General features: G+C 37.4%; 1 pseudogene; it reads right to left on the reverse strand.

Moving 5' to 3' along the window:
* Nucleotides 1–406: 406 nt before the first annotated feature.
* LOC126592814 (probable carboxylesterase 15) lies at nucleotides 407–18,329 on the reverse strand (annotated as a pseudogene).
* Between the last annotated feature and the right edge of the window lie 1,696 nt (nucleotides 18,330–20,025).

Consider the following 20,025-nt stretch of genomic DNA (forward strand, 5'->3'; position numbering starts at 1 on the left):
ATTAAATCTCATGTTTGTCTTTGTTTTTTTTTTATTTAAAAAAAAATTGGACTTTACAGAGTCCAACCTAATCCTAACACTATAAAATAGAGAGTAATACTGTAATATTAAGTCATGTATTTTTCAAATCAGTATAAAGCTCCCTCTTACGGTCAAATTTCTGAAAGAAAAATTATAATTTAAAATGATTAGATTTGTAAGATGATAACACCCTTCCTCCTCAATTTACTCCAATAACATACATACAACTTTTCACTATAAATATTAATACTTATGGCTTGCTCATATTCGAAAAAAGCAAGTTTGCTAGCTGCATCTACAAATTCTTGCATACAAACATACAAGCTCAAACGCTTCAGAATAAATTAAAGATCTGGAAACACTTCCAATAATATCACATGCATGCATGCAGATGATGCCTTAATCAGTTGGAGTTTTCGGTCATAAATCTTTTAATAACTTGCAAAGCTTCATCTGAGACTTCTGAGTATGGATCATTCGTTAAAAAACCATGTTGCTCTCCCTCAAATTTGACACACTCAATTTTCTTTCCCAAATCTTTTAACTTTCTCCAGTAGCTCTCCACCCTATCTTTCAACAGTTCATTGCCACCCAAGATAACCAAGATGGAATCTAGGGCCACCTTCTCAAGGTTTGGACTGTTTGGTCCAAATGGGTTGACCATTGGATGGTCTCTGGTTTCTCCTACTGGCATTGAAAGCCTCCAAAATCTGCATGAATTATAACAGTTAACATAGATATCAAACTAATTTCATATAAATCGGACAGGGATCTTAAAATGATCATATCAAATGAATAATACTAGAACTAATATTGTTAACCAAAAAAGAAAAATGATCATAAAAATGTCCTAAAGGCTCTTGTAAATTTATTTTTGTATCCAGAGTCAAATACGTATACATTTTTTTTAAACATACGTGTACATATTAGAACCATCAAGTAATGCATTGGTTAAGGGAATATGATAAGTATTAACTACATTGTAAAAGATGAAATTGGTACAGAGGAAGAGAAAGAATTGGTAGAGAGAAACAAGAAAGATTGTATTGATTGAATGGAGAAAATGTATACAAAATGAACTTAATGAAATGATAGCTATACAATCCCTTATATAGCCATATAACCTAATTACAATAATACCCCTCTAACTATATTTTTGTTATATCAGTTATTACTCCCCCCTCAAACTAAACTTGGAGTATCCAAGTGAAGTTTGAACTAGTCAGGGATTTGAGACTGATCTGCAATTACTGGTCTCCAACTGTCTGCCCAGTTCCGTGGCTGCTCCCAGTGCCTGTAACATCACCAAAATCATCTAAAGTCTCACTCTCAAGATGTAAAATGTCATCCTTGCGCACTGCAACCATCTTGGACAACAAAGCAGTGAACTTGCTTAGTAGAGTCCAAATTAGCACTAAATCCATTAGAATTGTCGTTTCTTTAAGCAGAACCCAATACAAGCTCCCCAACAGGTAGATCAATGAGCTTAGCAATACAATCAAATCTAGTCTTGGTCTGAACGTACCCAACAAGTTGTCGACTGTGAACTGAGAAGCCATAGTAACACACTCACTGTATATGCAAATTATCCCTCCTAAATCTTGACAGAAACTGGCACCAAATCAACAATGGAGAATGACACTCCAAGAAACTAAATCTACCAAGGAGAATGACACTCCAAGAAACTAAATCTACCAAGGAGAATGACACTCTAAGATCTTCCGAACACCAAAATTAACCAAATCAACTAAGGAGAATGACACTCTAGGAAACTAAATCTACCAAGGAGAATGACACTCCAAGAAACTAAATCTACCAAGTAGAATGACACTCCAAGATCTTCCGAACACCAAAATTAACCAAGGAGAATGACACTCCTGAAATCTTCCGAACACCAAAATTAACCAAGGAGAATGACACTCCATATCAACTGAATGACTCCACATATCAACAATTTGCATAGGCAAGAAACATAAATGGCTTTGTATCTCAACAATATTCCAAACACTTCAACACTTTTCAACAACTACAGAGACTGGAAATGACCTGATTTCACTATTGTCTGCTATGGTTGCTGAAAGGTTGGGCAGCGATGAGTGCACACCACAATCGACAACATCTGGGCTATTCATGTGTGCTATTAACCTTGCATCGAGCGAGGGCATATTGGTTCACGGAGTTAGAGTTAACCAGCAAAGAGGAAAGAATCTCCAGCACCGACAAACACCACCATCTCGAATCTTCAAGAATTACAGAATCACAGAAATTCGCAGCTCCACCAGATCATCAAAGTAATAGAATAGAGAACAGAACATGGATCAAATAACACCAAAGAAGCACAGAGAGCTGATATACAAACTACACCAAGAATGTAGAGCAGATACCACCTGAGAAGATCCCATATCACAAGGCAGACACAATAGAGAATCAAGAAACTGACAACATCCCAAATCTACAAGAGCTTTCCACACTAGAGAAGGGAACATGGAGCAGTGGCAAATATAGAATTCAGAGAGCTAATCTGCGAACACTACTAAGAATAAAGAAATAGACCAATAATCTTGAAATCACTCTTTGACATTTCGTCAAACAAATAATGTGCAAGAATGCACTTGCCAATTGAGGATGACATTTGAAGAATTGGTGATGTCAAATTTGAGGAGGACATAACTTCACATGAAAATTCTGAGTTGGGCAATATGTCAAACACCTGGACTGCAGCGAACAAGAAGCATACGATTTTGGGAAACACCAAGAAGTCGAGAATCCAACCCATACAACTCTAGCTCCGACTAAATCCTTGTTGTCACCGACCAAAACCCACCTGACTGGTACACTGTTCTTCAAATATCCCGACCCAGATCCGTAAACCCAATTGTCATCCAGACCCAGTTGAAATCGACGAGGTCAGTGACGACGTTTTTCAGGGTGGTGATCACAGAGTCGCCTGGAACACGTTGGTCGCACCAAGGATCTCCAAAAGAACGCTCCTTCTCAGTCGATTCGCATCCACAAAAACTAAGTAAGAAATTGATTCTGCTTCTTTCTCCGATTCAGGGATTAGAGAGAAGAAGGAAACACCAAAGAACTTAGACGAAAAATTCAAGAAAATCTGAAGAGAAAATAAAACTCGAAAAAGAAATCTAAAAAAAAAAAAAATACGGAACCACCAGAATCAATGGCGTAAGCCTGGTGGCTCTGATATCATATTAACTACATTGTAAAAGATGAAATTGGTACAGAGGAAGAGCAAGAATTGGTAGAGAGAAACAAGAAAGATTGTATTGATTGAATAGAGAAAATGTATACAAAATGAACTTAATGAAATGATAGCTATACAATCCCTTATATAGCCATATAACCTAATTACAATAATACCCCTCTAACTATATTTCTGTTATATCAATTATTAATAAGGAACAAGGTTTGATAAAAAAAATAAAGGATACTGGATATGGCACTATCTTAATCAGTCTACGTGTGAAAGGTCATACTCATATATTGGATTAAGCACTACTTAGACGATATTAGACTTGCTTGTTATCCTAATATCAAGGTTATCTAGCTTTATATCATAATCATTTCCGGTTCGTTGGATTTAGCACTATCTTACGCGTTTGAAAAGAAACTCAAAGTTTGATCATTATTCATGCATGGTAACTAGCAATATCGCACATGTCCATAGCGCACAAAATTATATCAAAGTATCTTGAATAATTGTCAAAACCACAGTATTTATTTTTTCGTTAATTGTTATAAGCACTCCGAAATAATTATCATGCTTCTCCCTTCTTTGTGTTATGAGTGCATCATGACTATTTGCTTGGCAATAATATATAGCTCCCATTTTTTATCTCCAAATTTCTTTAGCTATTAAAGTGATCACCAACTTTTTATTGTTGTTTCTCTTTCTATAACTGTAAGAGGTTCTAAGTGCAATTTTTCTTTGTTTAAAAAAAAAGAAAATACCAAGTGATATTCTTTATATACTAAACTTGACGTGTTTAAATCTAATTAGTTATGATCATTTTGATTATAGTTATTAGTTTTTGAATTGCCCATGTTGGTTAAAACACGAGCTAATTAAGCTTAAATTATTATTTTGAGATAGGATAATTTTATTTGAACCTATTTAACCTCTCTTTACACTCAGCTTACTCTCTACACCCATCTTATTTTCAATTAAGTTATTAATATCTCTTTAAACCCTAGTTTACTTTCTAAACTACCCTGACAAACTCAATTCAATGTGTAAATTTATTTTTACACCAATTTATAAAAAACTCAAAATCAAAACATGTATTCTCTTGTCTGACATTCTATCCTTCCAACTGGTATGTCATCTTCCCTTTTATTTCTTCATGATTTAACTGAAATCAAAATCAAAATTAATAATAATTGGTGAGAATTAATTTATCATTTAGGTTTATAGGAGGATGGCATAAAGCCACCTTTATGCAATTACCATGTTGGAAAAGCTTGATAACACCCTATTTGCTCGCTTTCTGATGCTTTTATGAGCAATTTGGGCGCAAGAAATTCAAGGCTATGGAACGGGAAGATTGAGCAGCCCAACTTAACTTGTGAGTCATTATAGCTATTGGACTACTTAGTTTCTTATAGGTTCCTGCTGCGGGAGGACTAATTAATATCTGTAGAAGTCGTGGAAATGCAACCGAAATTAGCGGTTTGAATCTGGTGCTACTGCGATAAGGCCACTAGATTGAATCATCCATATTGAAACCATCCATTTGCTTCACATTTTTTGCTTACCACAGCCAGCTCTTAGTTGAAATGAGTTCATCCGTTTATATATAGAACGAACTACAGCTTTAGACAAGCAAATTTACAACAGCATATAGGGCATGATAAAACTACTTATTTGGCCCACTAGCCTTCAATGGTGTACGAGGGTTCATTTGTTTATATAAATAAATTCATAACTTAGTTGAAGGATCCAAAACTTCAAAGTTACCATCCATTCGTAAAAAGAGCTTGCTCTCGTCTTAGGGTTTTAGCCAAATAGAATGTTCGAAAATGATTGCGTTTATATGTTTGATTTTTGAATATGAGTTTATTGATAAATTTTAGTTTTATTGTTAATTTCAATTTGTACTTAATGGTAATTATACAAATAGAGTAAAAAAAAAAACAATTCACATTTAAAATTTAAGTTGAATATAGAAAGAGATTACATGAATTCAAATAAAATTTTTCTTTGAGATATTATTTGGAAAAAGACACCTCCAATATTAAATGTTGACCCATTCAAGGTCAAGTCATTTGACACGTACGTAAAGAAGAAATGCGTTTCACATCATCAACTTCAGAGGGATTTGGAGGGGATCTTCTCCCCTATTTAGGTGTCTTCTAGTAGTCATCACCTATAATTTATCTAGAAGATATCAACATATGTAGTCTAACTTTAGACCACAAAAGTATATGTCTTATGAAAGGACAAATAATTACGATGCAATTCACATGTGGCAACATCTTTCATGGTCAAGATGGATATGACATTTAAATGATTGAATGCCCTCATAAACCTTAATTTGGATGCTTTTGATTGGAGTCAAATTTTACTCTATGAGATTCCCATTTCTTTGTACTAAAAAGATTTGTTGCTTTATGGATCCTCGTGAATAGGTAGAAATGCCTTTTTACAAATTCAAAGGGTGGCCAATTGCAACCTATAATTTTTCATAGATCTGTAAAAGGAACGCGAGCTTCTAGTACGTATAAAAACTTCCCTTAAAAAAATAATCCGAATTACTTAATTAGAATTTGTGTAACTTTTACCAGGAACGGGAGCTTCTTTATATCCACCTCTAATTTACCGTTCCTCATAATCATTATTCTTGTAGTGACATCGGAAGAAACATTATCCGAATTGAAATTAGATAGCGTGCCGATTTTTGTGCGCTTATTAGTTGTGACTTCTTTTTTGTATCAAGGTGCAGAATTAGAACAAATATGGTTGATTTATCTCATGCTTACTGCAATGTTGAAAAAAAGGTTCGAAGTGCAAATCTTCACACACCCTATTGATTCAAATAACAATTTAAAACATTATGCTAATCTAAACTATTAATGCAAGAGGTTTTGATTGAATATACTGTTAGAGTATGAGTATGATTCTTACAAGTTGTGTGATAATCCTTGAGTATTTCGAATTGTTATAAAGAAGTTTTAATGTAAATAATAGAATTAAGTCAATTATATTGGAATTGGGACTCTGGTATTTGCTCAAATACTCATATTTGTATAAGGATTTGGTGTCAAATTCCTTGTAGGATTGTTATAGGGCAATCCGTATGTTTTAGTATAAAACCACAAGCCCCTGCTCTTACAATTAACGCTCTTGATTTGTACCAATTACCTATTCTTGGGAGAGCATTGAGTTTAGCAGAGAATAGAAGGCTTTGTGTATCGACTGGTATGGCTTCTTCTTCCACCGGCATGCCTACAGGTATATCATTCTTTGATTAGTTTAGATGGGTGATATTAACATTAGTATTTGGATCATGAGATTGTGATTTAGTTGTTTGATCATTGCGTTCATGGTTTAAAGGTATTCAATTTACTCTTACATATACTTTACAAAATAGACGATAAAAATGCCAAAGAGAATATTAGTACATAAATGAATGATATGAAAAATGTTTCTCACAATATATGTTATATTATGTTCCTTAAATATACGAACGTGCAGATTGTCGCATACCATGTGGTAAGCCAAGAGATCATTTTCCTCGAAAAGAAGAGAAAAGAGAGAGAAGAGAGAACTAATGTGCAAAATAGCAAGGGACAAGCTCGAAAAGTTTTGAAGGAATACCTGTCAAGTATTTCCAAACTCAGCGTTGCCTTACAAGGACCCTCCTCAGACTTTGTCCTCTCCACCCCACCAAAATATGGTGCCAGCAGCACAAACCCGCGTACCCTAATTGGAGCCGGCTGGACCGACCCCGTCGCGAGCCGAATTGCCAGGTGGTGAGCCATATTCCCACCTGAAGATTCACCCAATACAAACACCCGGTCGAAGTCAGCCGGCCATCCAGGCATCACAGTTATTCGTGCTCTCACCCAAAGCCTCCCTCAGCAGCCACTCCACTGCACTCATCGCATCGTCAATTGCGGCTAGAAGCTTGTGCTCTGGAGCGAGCCTATAGTCGGGAGACACCACAAGGGCCTGGAGCCCTGACTATTAGGAAAATGTATTTCCATTTCACAAAAGGAAATAAAGTTACACTTTGTGTATATATACACAAGCTATGAAAGCCAGCTGTACAGTAACAACTTTCTAACCAAAGGAAATCTTATCATAACAAACTAATAGTTTCCTTAACCTCTAAGTATTATCCCTGGAAGATGAGTTTACAATATTGCCCTTAATATCCCCCCTTAAACGAAACTGTTGAACTCAAAGTTGAAGTTTGTCTCGAAGAAATAGAAATCTGGATTTAGATAGAGACTTGGTGCATAAATCAGCGACTTGATCTTGTGTACAAATGAAGTGAAGAGAGACTTGCTTGGTCAGGGATATGGCTGAGACATTATCGCACCAAAGTTGAGGAGAACAAGGTAGACAATAACCAATATCAACTAGCAATTTACGGATTCAGGTTATTTCAGATGCAGTGTTAGTTGGGCCTTGTAATGATCTATAGATCCATCAGGCTTACGTTTAATCCAGAAAACCCACTTGCAATCTACAATGTTTTGAGATGAGTTGTGAGGAACCAGAGACCATGTGCCAGTGTTAAAGAGAACATTAAACTCTTCCTGCATTGCATGGCACCAACGTTGGTGTTTGGAGGCCTGGATATAGATTGTGGGAATGTAATCAAGTGACAAATGAGAGGGTAGTGGATGTTTAGTTGTAGTGAGAGCTTTAGGTTTGAATATGTCGGACTTAGATCGTGTTTGCATGGTATGGATGTTGAGTGTTAGCGGGGAATGATCACTATATGAAGTTGATGGATCTGATTGAAGTATATGGATGGGAGTTGGATTTGATTGACGTGCAAGTTGTGATATAGGTTGGGATGTGGGTGAAGATGCTGCAGTGGTTGTATTAAATATTGGAGAGATAAGAGAAGGAATGGATTTAAAGGTTAAGGTTGATGGTATGGAAGAAGGTGTTGTGGGAGATTTAGTATAGGAAATAGGTGAAGAATGGTGAACCTGATGGAATTGAAAATTGTACTCATCAAATAAAACATGCCGAGAAATATAAATTCTTCTTGTGACTGGATCAAGACATTTGTACCCCTTATGGTTAAGACTATAGCCCAAGAAAACACAAGACTTACTATTAGGTTCCAACTTAGAGGAGGTATAAGGCTTCAACCATGGGAAACATAAGCAGCCAAAAGCTTTCAGTGTTGCATAGTTAGGAACTTTCTTGAAGAGAGACTCCCAAGGTGAAGATCGAGACATTGTAGGAAATTTGTTGATGAGATAAATTGTTGTTGCAAAGGCTTTAACCTAATATAGATGAGGGACATTGGATGCTACCAAAAGAGCCCTGGTAGTTTCCACAAGGTGTTTGTGTTTACGTTTTGCACACCCATTTTGTTCTAGGGTGTATAGACAAGAAAGTTGATGTTGAATACCATGCCCAACCAAGAAATTAGAAAATAAAGTACTCATGAATTCACCACCAGAATCAAATCTCAAGCAATAATTTTGGTGCACAAAATATTCTCAACCAGAGATATATATTGCATAAAGGTGAAGACTACATCAGATTTGCATCTTAAGGGATAGAACCAACAATATATGGTAAAGTCATCCACAAATATGACATAGTACCTAAAACCATCTTAAGAGACTATAGGTGAGGGTCCCTAAACATTTGTATGGATGAGTTATAATGGTTTCTTTGTGGTACATGTAGTGGATAGAAATGGTAGTCTAGAACATTTTCCTAATGCCCATTCTAAGCAAAAGGATTTATTTGTATTTTATAAAATTGAGATACAGGATTGAGATGCAAGTTTATTGATAATCTTGACAAAAGGGTGGCCCAACCGTTTATGCCAAAGATTTCTTGAAGCTTTCACTGTAGTAGTGAGTGCTTTATGCTTGTCATCAGTATGAGAAGAGAGATGAAATGGATAGAAACCACGCTTCACAGGACCTTTAAAACGCATCATCCCTGAATAAAGATCCTTCATAGTGAAGTGAGAAAGATAAAGATGCATGAAATAATAGTTATCAATTAAAAATTGATTGGCAGATAGGAGGTTATGTTTCAAATCAGTCACATATAACACTTTTTTTAGTGTAAAATTGCTATGTGAAGTATTTAAAGTAGAAAAACCAGAGTGAGTGATAGGCAAACCTTTGCCATCACCAATGTACACTTGTTCAAGGCCTGTGTAAGCTTCAGGATTCTGGAGAGTGGCATAATTGTTGGTCATGTGGAAGGTTGCACTAGAGTCAACAAGCCATGTAGGAGAAGAATTAGAAGTGCTGGTAACCAGGGTAGATTGAGATGACTTACCGCTGTAGTGAGGATCTATGTGATAAGGGAAATCACAAGCTTGATGATCAAATTGGCGACAAACTTGACAAGAAAGTTTCTTGTTGGATGAGGAAAAATTGTTCCAAGCTTCACGATTGTAATGCTGATTGTTGCCATGATTGTAATTATTGAATCTCTAATTATTATTTGTCTTGAAATTTCCACGATTGTTATAGTTGACTCGATTGAAATTCAAATCCATTCCACAACTTTGAGTGTTGAAAGTAGATGAATTATGAGCAACATATCCTTGAGAGTTAGAATTGAGGGAAGAATACCAGTGGAGGTGTTGTAGACCTAAAAGGATGATTCCGGTGCACTTTTCTTTCGATTATTCAATTAGATCTCTTTGCTGAGTAGCAGACATTGTAATTCATCCACAAAAGAATTAAATTCTTGAGGTAATCTGTGGAGAATAACAGAGATTAATTCAGAATCTTCGACTGGAGCTCCAGCACTGGCAAGGGCATCGATGATTTCCTCAATGTGTTGAAGATATTGAGCAGCAGTGAGATCACCTTTGGTTAGACTATGAAGACGAGATCAGAGTTCGTGGATGTGTGAATGTGGGGCGGCTGCAAGACGCGATTCCAATTTAGCCCAAAGTTCTCGAGCTAAGCATACTCCAACAGTATAGGGAATTAGGGATTCAAAAAGAGTTGAGTTGATCCAGATGAGAATGTTTTGATCATTCTCAAACCAAGCAACATACGCCAAATTCAGCTCTAGTTTGGTACTGAGGTGCTTCTGTTTAAAGTGGGTATCAAAAAAAGCTGAGAGCTTTTTTGTGTTTGGTAAACATTCAACTTCAGTTCTTTTTTCCACAGTTTTGGGTGAAAAAAAACCAAAAGCACAAAGTTGCAAAACCCAGCTTTGAAAAACTGGTTTTTTTTCCTTGCCCAACTTCTACGCAAACCGATTTCTCAAGAGGGAAAGTGGCAATCTCTGAAGCTATCTTTGTTGTTCCCCCTGCACCAACCACGCTTATTCCGACTAGGGGTTTTTGCTTTCTTCTCCCGATTTCAATCCCACACTGTCTGATCTTGATCATGCGGTCCTCAACGAGCTTCAGAAATTGGATTTGAAAGAAGAAGGGGAGGACGATTGAGAGCCTGATGAGGTGCAGAAGCTAGATTCAATAGAGAAAGTAGAGGAGGATGAAGCTGGTGAGTGGCGGAGGGTGGATTTAAAGACGGAGGATGAAGCTGGTAAGTTGTAGAATGTGGATTTGAAAGCAGAGGAGGATGGAGCTGATGAGTTGCAGAAGTTGGATTTGAAGGCGGAAGAGGGTGGAGAGGGAGTGGAGGAAGAAGATAAGAGTTCTGGTGAGCAATAGGGACAAGATAAAGAAGAAACACTCTTAGAGAAAAGAATAGAAACAATTATAAATATCTTAAAAAAAAGGTGTACACTCTTCGTTTATAAATAGTTTATATAAATCTTATAAATGTCATAATAAAAGAAAAGATAAAAAATTATTATATAATATTCAACATCATATCCTTTTTAGTCATTTTACATAGTTACAACGGTTTTACATACAAATTTACCAAACACTTTAACACTACTTTTTTTGCTGAAAGCACTTTTACAAAAAAAGTTTACCAAACACTCTATTGCTTTATTTCATAGCTATTTATTCTTGCAGCACAGCAGAAGCAGTTTTTTTTTTTTTTTTTCAAAACACAACAATACCAAACCAGCCCTAAGACTACGAATGCTAGAAGAATCAGTGAGAAATTGAGGCAGTGCCGGCGATGATCCATCAATCAGACCAGTGAGATTATACTGATGAAAAATTGGAGCGAAGAGATCACTCCATGTCAGGTAATTGGTAGTGGTGAGTTAATTGGAACCATAGATTTGATGTTCTAAATTGTAATGGAAGCAGAAATCGAAGAATTAGGGTTTGAGGGTGCATCCGAAGGAAGAACTTGATAATCCGATTCCGATGAAGGAGAAACAGATGTCGCCATGGCCAGAGATGACTCAAGATCAGAAAGACGATCGATCAATCTACAAGAATCGAAGAGAGAAGCTCACAAAGAGAAGAGGGAGAATTTTGGATCGAAGAGAGAGGTTGTGAGACATCAGCGGGTGATACCATATTAGAAAAATGTATTTCTATTTCACAAAACGAAATAATGTTACACTTTGACTATATATACAAGCTATGAACACCAGCTGTACAGTAACAATTTTCTAACTAAAGGAAATCTTATCATAACAAATTAAAGTATTATCCCTGGAATATGAGTTTACAATATTGCCCTTAATACTGATAACAGGAGGATGTAGCAATTGTGGTAGTTTGGCCACTCGTGTGAGCCAAGGCAGAAGCCGCCATCGTGGAAGTAGAACACCACAGGGAGATTGGAATCCTGGTTTGTTGATTTGGGTTTGTATAAACGAAAGGAAAGTTTGTTCTTTTGGTCGAAAGTGATGTCTTTGAAGCCCACGGAGCCGTCATCAATGATGGGAATGTTGAAGTTTATGTTCGATAAAGAGCAACGGTTGACCAAACCGTCGTTAAAGACTTAGAGGACGCCCATGTAATCTTTTTTTTTATTTTTAAATTTTTGTAGAGACGGATTAGGCGAGATTAGCTCTTCGTCAACAGTCACGTGCGAGGCACCAACCCCCTCCCAAAGGAGAAAGGACCGTTGCACCCAGAAACCCCCCGCCCATCCCCTCTCTACAAGATTTTATTAATAATAAGAAGAAAAAAGGAAAAGTAGAACAAACGGGGGGACTAGGCCAAAACCCGCTAAAAACAAATAATGAAAATGATATGGACTAGTTTATGGGTGCTTAGCTTCAGTCACCTAAAATTGAATTCCCATAATTCAGTTGTTTATATTTCTTTCCCAAAATCCTCTTCCATAGTAATAATTTGCTCCTCATGAGCTCGAACGGAAGAATGGAAGCCTGACACAATCTCTTCTATAAGACACATCAGCAAAATCGGGTACCAAGTCCCATCACATAAAGCTACTATTCATTGCACCAAAATTAGCAAAAGCATCCGCCAAATAATTCCCTTCCCTGAAAATATGCAAAAAACGAAAATGCAAGCGGGCAATATGCCATAAACAATTTGCCCAAGAAACTTTAAGAAACCATGGAACATTCATGGAGTGAGCTGATAGTAGGCTGATGACATGCATAGAATCTGTCTCTAACCAAATGTTATGCCATTCTTTATCCCATGCAATATGAATTGCCTCGATGACAGCCACAATCTCCGCAACAACTGCACTTGGATAAGAAGACTATGAGGCAAACGCTCCTAAAAAAAGACAATTGGAGTCACGAAAAACACCACCACTACCCACTTGACCATTCCCTTTACAAGGCCCGTCTGTGTTAATCTTAATCCACCCAACAGGAGGCGGACGCCAAAACATAGGCACGATACTAAGAGCATCCAAAGAAAGGGATGAAATTCTTAACATGGAGAATATGGGAATCGATACACAACCAGTGAAAGAAGAAAAACAAGTAGAAGCTGATTCCCTCCAATGCCGTAAAAGACAATGTTGGGACTTGACAATACTGAAACTTTTGTTCTCAAACCTGATCTTGTTCCTTTCGTGCCAAAGCCACCAAAAGAAACTGCAAATAACCAATAACCAAAGTTTCCAAACAGATGTGGGGAAAGATAAGACCAAAGAACCATAAAAAATATCTTCAATGCATTGCCAAGGATCATAAGGCTTGCCAAAAAGAATGAAAATCCATTTCCATAGAGCAACTGTTTGAGGACAATGCAGAACAAAATGGTCACAAGATTCCTTAGCATTATGATAAAAAGCGCAATAAGAAGCTAAAGCCACACCTCGAAGTTGCAATAAATCATCAGTCAATAATCTTCCATGACAAGCTTTCCAAACTACTAAGCTTTTGCGTGGCTGAATAGATTGATGTCAAACCATTTTAGCCCATTTTTTATGTGGAGCATGAGATGAGAAAAAAAGAAAAGCCTCTTTAGCTGAAATAGTACCCGAAGATGAACCTGTCCAAAATAACGCATCATCCATGTGTGCAATTGGCAATGGAGTCTTCATAATCTTCTCCGAAATATGAGGAAAAGAAGAAGTAAAGACAATGGGAATAAACCATTTTGCATCCTGAATAAAATCTTTTACCTTCAAATTCAAGGGAATTATGTCAACCTCACCAATATTAGAGAGCAAAGTGGTTCCAAGCCAGTTATCATACAAAAAAGAAATCTTACGGCCAGCACCAACACTCCATTGAAGGGAACTATAGAAGGAGGGCCATAATTGTTTAAGCCCCAACCAAACGGAAGACTTTTTATAAGACTTTAGCAAATGAAAGTTGTCTTTAAGAAATATGTTACGTAACCAATCTGAAGCCGGTGAGGAAGAAGAAATTACATCCCAACATCTTTTAAGAAGGAGAGAACGGTTAGATTAAAAAAGATCTCGGATACCCAAACCACCCTCTTCTTTCAACTTACAACAAGAACTCCAAGTCATTAGAGGCATACCTCGTTTTAACAGATCACCAGACCAAAAGAAATTTCTAATCCACCCTTGAACTTCACGTAGCAAATTAGTAGGCCAAGCATAAATTTGAAACGAATCTTGGAGTCTCCCTGAATTGCGAATCTTGGGTGATCACCAGACCAAGATTCCTTGAATTACTGAATTAATAAGTTGGAGTCTCCCTGCTTGCGAAAGCAAAGAACCCTTCCAAGTCGTCAACTTGCAACGAATCTTGTCAGCAATGGCTTGAAAATAGATCCTTTTCAGACGACCCTGAAAGATAGGGACACCTAGATAAGTAAAAGGCAGATTTCCCCGACTTACACTAAGAACCTTTTGAATAATAGCATGCCGACTGCTTGCATATTTCCCAAGAAAAACTAAAGATTTTAATTTATTTATGCATTGCCCAAAATTTAAGCCGTACTCCTCTACAAAACGCATTAGGTTACGCATAGATTGCTTAGTTCCACGCATGAAAACCATAATATCATCTGCAAAAAGAACATGAGATGGTGGAGCAATACCCATGGGAACTGAAAAAAAAAATGTCAATTAGATTATCTTCCACCATCTTTGTTAAACCCCTGTTAAAAACCTCCTCAGCTAGACAAAATATAATATGAGACAAAGGATGCCCTTGACGAACACCATGAGAACATGGGAAAAAACCTTCAACTGAACTATTAATAAGGACAGAAAGATAAGCTGAAGTTAGAATAAAATGAATCCAATCTACAAAACCTGCTGAAAAACCAAAAGCATCCAAAACCCGGAGAAGAAAACCCTAATCCAAAGTGCCAAACGCCTTTTGAATATCAAACTTGATTGCAATATTCCCACCCCTACAACGTCTATCAAGGAGGTTCATGCATTCAGAAGTGAGAATGATGGGATCCACAATAGATCGTCATTTTGTAAAAGCATTCTGCTGGGGGGAGACAGTGCGAGCAGCAATAGGGCTTAAACGATCTGCTAAAATCTTAGTGATAATTTTAAATGAAAAATTAGCCAAAGCAATAGGACGAAGATGGTTCACCGAATTTGCTCCATCCACCTTTGGAATTAAAATCATTAAGTTAGAATTGAAGTGAGGCAGAATATTCCCTTGGGAGAAAAAACTTTGCACTGCTTGAACCACGTCATGACCCACAATGAGCCAACACCTAAAATAGAAAGACCCGCCAAAACCATCTAGACCCGGGGAACTAGAGTGGTCCATGGACTTTAAAGTTTCAAAAATTTCATCAGGAGTTGGAATTGCTAACAAAGACTCATTTTCTGTGGCAGTGACTACCTTGGGAATAATGCGAGCAACCAAACCAGTGTCCGTCACAGAACTATCTGCAGAAAAAAAATCTTGAAAATAGGTAACAACATGCTGACTAATATCCATCTGATTATCAAGTACCCTATTACCATCTCTCATAACTGCCAGTGACTGGTGAAGTTTCCTGATTTTAACTATGGAATGGAAAAAAGAGGTATTATTATCCCCTTCAGAAAGCCATTTAATGTGAGACTTGTCACGGTAAAATTTTTCCTGTGCAATAAGAGCCTTTTGCACGCACAAAGAAGCATTATCCTCTTTTGTAAACCTTTCTTCTGAAAGACCCAAGCTGGAAATTTCCTTTTGAATTTCATCGAAAGCATCGAAAGCTCTATCAACATTCATATTAACATCCCCGAAAACCGACTTGTTCCAAACTTTTATGCGAGACTTAAGCACACGAAGCTTAGCACCAAGCACATACATTGGACAACCATAAAAATTAGAAGACTTCCAAACATCCTCAACTAGGGAAAAAAAATCCTAATGATCCAACCACATATTATGAAACCGAAACGGAGCCTTCGGAGTGATTGTTAACTTTGAGAAAGAAACAAGAAGAGGATAGTGATCAGAAGATATACGAGGTAAAGTGGAACATTCCAACAAAGACCATGCATCAATCCACTGAAAGTTGCCAAGGCAACGGTCCAATCTCATTTCCACTTGATTTTTTATTCCTCTTCTATTCGTCCAAGTGTATGGCAATCCTTTTGTGGGTAAATGAAGCAAATCACAAGCTGAAGACACCTCTTGAAAATCAGAACAAGAAGTAGTCTTGGGTAGAAGCCCACCCTTTTTTTCATGAGCACCTAAAACACAATTAAAATCCCCTAGAACTAGCCATGGACCATTAACAAAAGAGGATTTGATAGATCACAAGTCTTGCCACAACTGACGCCTTTCAATAATTGTCGTTTTTGCATAAACCCAAGTGATAACACAACTGACAGAATCCAAGGTACAAGAAATAGTGATTTGTTGAGCGCTTGCCAATAAAATAGAAGGTTGGATGGCTTGATCACAAAGCAACCAAATATTTGGCTGTAGGTCACCCCTATCATTAACCGCAACTGGAAACAAGCGTAAAGATCGCCAAAAAGACAATTTAATAGAATTTAATTGAATAAAAGGTTCAGAAATATCGATTAAATATGGACGATGATGTTGAACCATTCTTCTTAGAACCCGTTTCGTGGGAGCATTCCCCATTCCTCGGGCATTCCAAAAATGAATTTTCATAAATCAAGTCGTTCTGTGGGGACCCTAGAGCAGGTTGGATAGGGTTCCCTGACTTCTTTAGAAATATTCCCATCTCTAATCTTTTTCCTCATCTTTGCTTTTTGGGATTTTGAAAGAACTAAAATCATTTCGTCTTCATTAACAATATCACAAATTTTAGCACCTTCTTAAAGATCAGAAGAATTAGGAGAGGAATGCTGGCACACAAGCTGACCAACATTAGTACCTAAATCACCATAATTAACTTCAAAACGTTGAGAATGAGGGGTGATAGCCTCGTCAGACTCTGAGTCATTCCCAATTACATTTTTTCCTTGCTCATTCTGCAATGCTTTCCCAGTTGGCTTACTAATTAAAGCACCTACAGTTGGCTTAGTCACTTCCATTGGCTCATTCACCACTAAATCAGCCATTAAATTGATGATCTCATTGGCTGCTGATTCAATTATTTCATTTGCTAAACCTGCGAGTTGATTGTCCGGTTGCTGAACAAGATGAGAGTTCAACTCCATTGGAGAGGATGAATAGACTACCTCTTCAATAGGTTGCATCTTTTCAACAACTATCAGATCAACACATTCATTTCTTTTTGGGTCTTGAATAACCCGATACTCTGTTCTGTTATTTTCCTTTCGTCCTGCCGCTAGAGAAGGTTGGGAATCCATTGCCACATTTTTCTTCTTAAGGTGACGGCAATGATCAACGGTATGTCCCAAGATTCCACAATGGTTACATTTGTCCGGCAATTTTTCATAAACTATATCAATGGGAAAACTATGACCCTCATGCTCCACCATGATGGAGGAAGGGAGGTCAATAGCTAGATCCACATCAACCAAAGCACGAGCATAATATCCAAACTGGTGCTCCTTCGTGGCCTTATCAAGTTGCAAAGGAGTACCCACTCCCCTTGCAATTTCAAGAAGGTGGCGTGGATGCCAATAATCCTGGCTAAGCCCATATATTCGAATCCAAACTTGAGCATGTGTAGGAGGTGCAATATCATTTGGATTAAAATCTTGTTGCCATTCCGATAAACGAAAAATTCCATTCGGTAACGTGCAAGTCCCACCTCCCCATATCCTCCTCTTGTCATCTTCAGTATTGAAATGGATATCAAAATAACCCTTCCCGAGTGGGACGAGAAGCCATGGTGCGACTGGCCTCCATAAAGCCTCGAGGGATGATTTTGAGCTCTGTAGACTTTAAAGGGGCTGTGCCCTTGCGCAACAATAAACGCCCAATTAAATTGGTACGGAAGGATTGCAATTGTTGTTGGTACAAATCTTCGCTAATTTTAACGAAAATTTGGTTGCCGCGTATGACGGGAATTGGGAGTTGACTCAAGCTAACACACTCAGTAGAATCCGAGATAATTGACGCAAAGGTCCTGGCCTTCATAGATGGTGGCTTCGAATTTCGGGGAAGAGGAGCGAAATCTGAAACCATGGACAAAAATTTGCCCTAGAACCCTCAAACAGATTTGACATGATTTATCACAACATACTCCAGAAAATCTTCCTACTATTTCCAAGAATTGCTACAATAATACCCAAAACTTGCCGCACCGTCTCCCTACCTACAGATGAAGCTCCGGCGCCGTCAGAGGACCGTAGGTCGCGAGAATGAAAGTTTTGCGTTCTTTCCTATCGCACGCGTCCATGCAATCTTCTACTATGTGAGGGACGGAACCCATTTTCTTCTTCTTTTGGGTTTGGTTAATTGGAAATTGAGGGCGAAGAAGGATGGCTGATGGTTGGGGGGTATATATAGAGAGGACAAAGAGGAGGATGGGTGGTGGTGGGGGATAGTATGAAATTTGAAGGTTATTTTATAAATTATAGTTAATGGGGACATTATTGAAGGTGGTCGCATAGGCATACATGGCAACTGGTTTATCTTATTATTTTGAATATGGACCATAATAGATGACCTTGGGTAGCTGAAGAAAGTTGGCTTTGGATGGTTGAAAATTACCAGTTGCATAGAAACTTATCAGATTGCTAGCATGCATGGAATATATATTTGTAAATCTTAAAAATTACAAAGCTTACATGCACGCAAGTCAAGTAATTAGGAATTAATTATGTCTTTTGGTGGCTTAAATGTTGTTGTGGGCGTGCCAATTTGCCGTTGAGCTTGGATAGGTGAATAACTTGAATGTGGTGATGTGATGGAATGCGCTGTTAACTTTTGAATCGAGCACCTGTAGAGGCAAAGTTATTTAAATCATTGTGAAGTTCTGGTTCTTGTAAACTGGGTTTTACAACCTCAACTATATTGGTGAAAATATAGGTATGCCTAATCGGTGTCAAACTGTATGGATAAAGCTACCTAAAGGAGATGAGCGTTGTAATCATAAAAGTGGTTCGACTGTTTATGTGGCGAACTTTGAATGTAACCTGAGAGTAACCAATCATAGAACACCCAACTTCGTCGAGAAGGCTAAAGAAGCAACCTCTTTTAGCTAAAAAATCAAAGATTTTTCGCCGACTGAGACTTATGATAAATAGTCAACCACAAAGTCAAAGATAATCCCCAACTATTTAGTCAGTAGAGACTTCTAAGGCAAACTAACTCTCCAGCTTTAACCCTGTCGATCCAGTCGGTCGCCTTCACTGATTGCTTCTGAAGAATTTTGTCTATCCAGTGGGTTGTCATCGGTCGATTACCAACCTTAACTCATCTATTGAATCAGAATTTATACTGACTGTTAGTAAGTCAATTTCACAAAAAGGTAAGAAGGGTTTATAAAGAAACATTTCCAAACGTCTTGTCAAAGCAACGAGCAGTGTATGAACCAAGAGGAAATCGCGTTGCATGCGAGACACATTAATCTTTAAAAATAGGGGGGAAATGAGAATGTGGATAGTTATATATTTTTCTCTGGTCAATAAGATGGGGAAGAGATCCCCTTCGGATCTTTCCCATCAAAGCTCACTAATCAATTAATTTGGACCTTTGAAATTTGATACAACGGTTACAAACAAGAGATTATTTGAAAAATTATAATAATTTTAACCGTTGGATCAAAGTTCAAGAATTCAGATTAATTGATTGGTGAACTTTGATGGAGGAGATCCACCAATAAGATGAGGCTCAATTTGTATTTGATGAATACTATATACAAGCCCTATATGGATTAATAATTATATATGGACCCACTAAATCTTGTCAGAAGGAACCAGACAGACATTGAACAATTTCATCATTTAGCATAAAAGCAAATATCGGATGAGTATACCATATCTCATACGAAAGGTTTGATTTGAGTTTGAGTTTGAGTTTGGTCTAAAACTTTAAACTTATGGACAGGGACGTTCGTTCTTGATTAATCAAAGGGATAATATAGTCTGTCTTGATTTCATTTTCTTTCTAGAAGAACTCTAATA

This window comes from Malus sylvestris, chromosome 12 (genome assembly GCF_916048215.2).
Source record: "Malus sylvestris chromosome 12, drMalSylv7.2, whole genome shotgun sequence".
In the NCBI taxonomy this organism is placed as follows: Eukaryota; Viridiplantae; Streptophyta; class Magnoliopsida; order Rosales; family Rosaceae; genus Malus; species Malus sylvestris.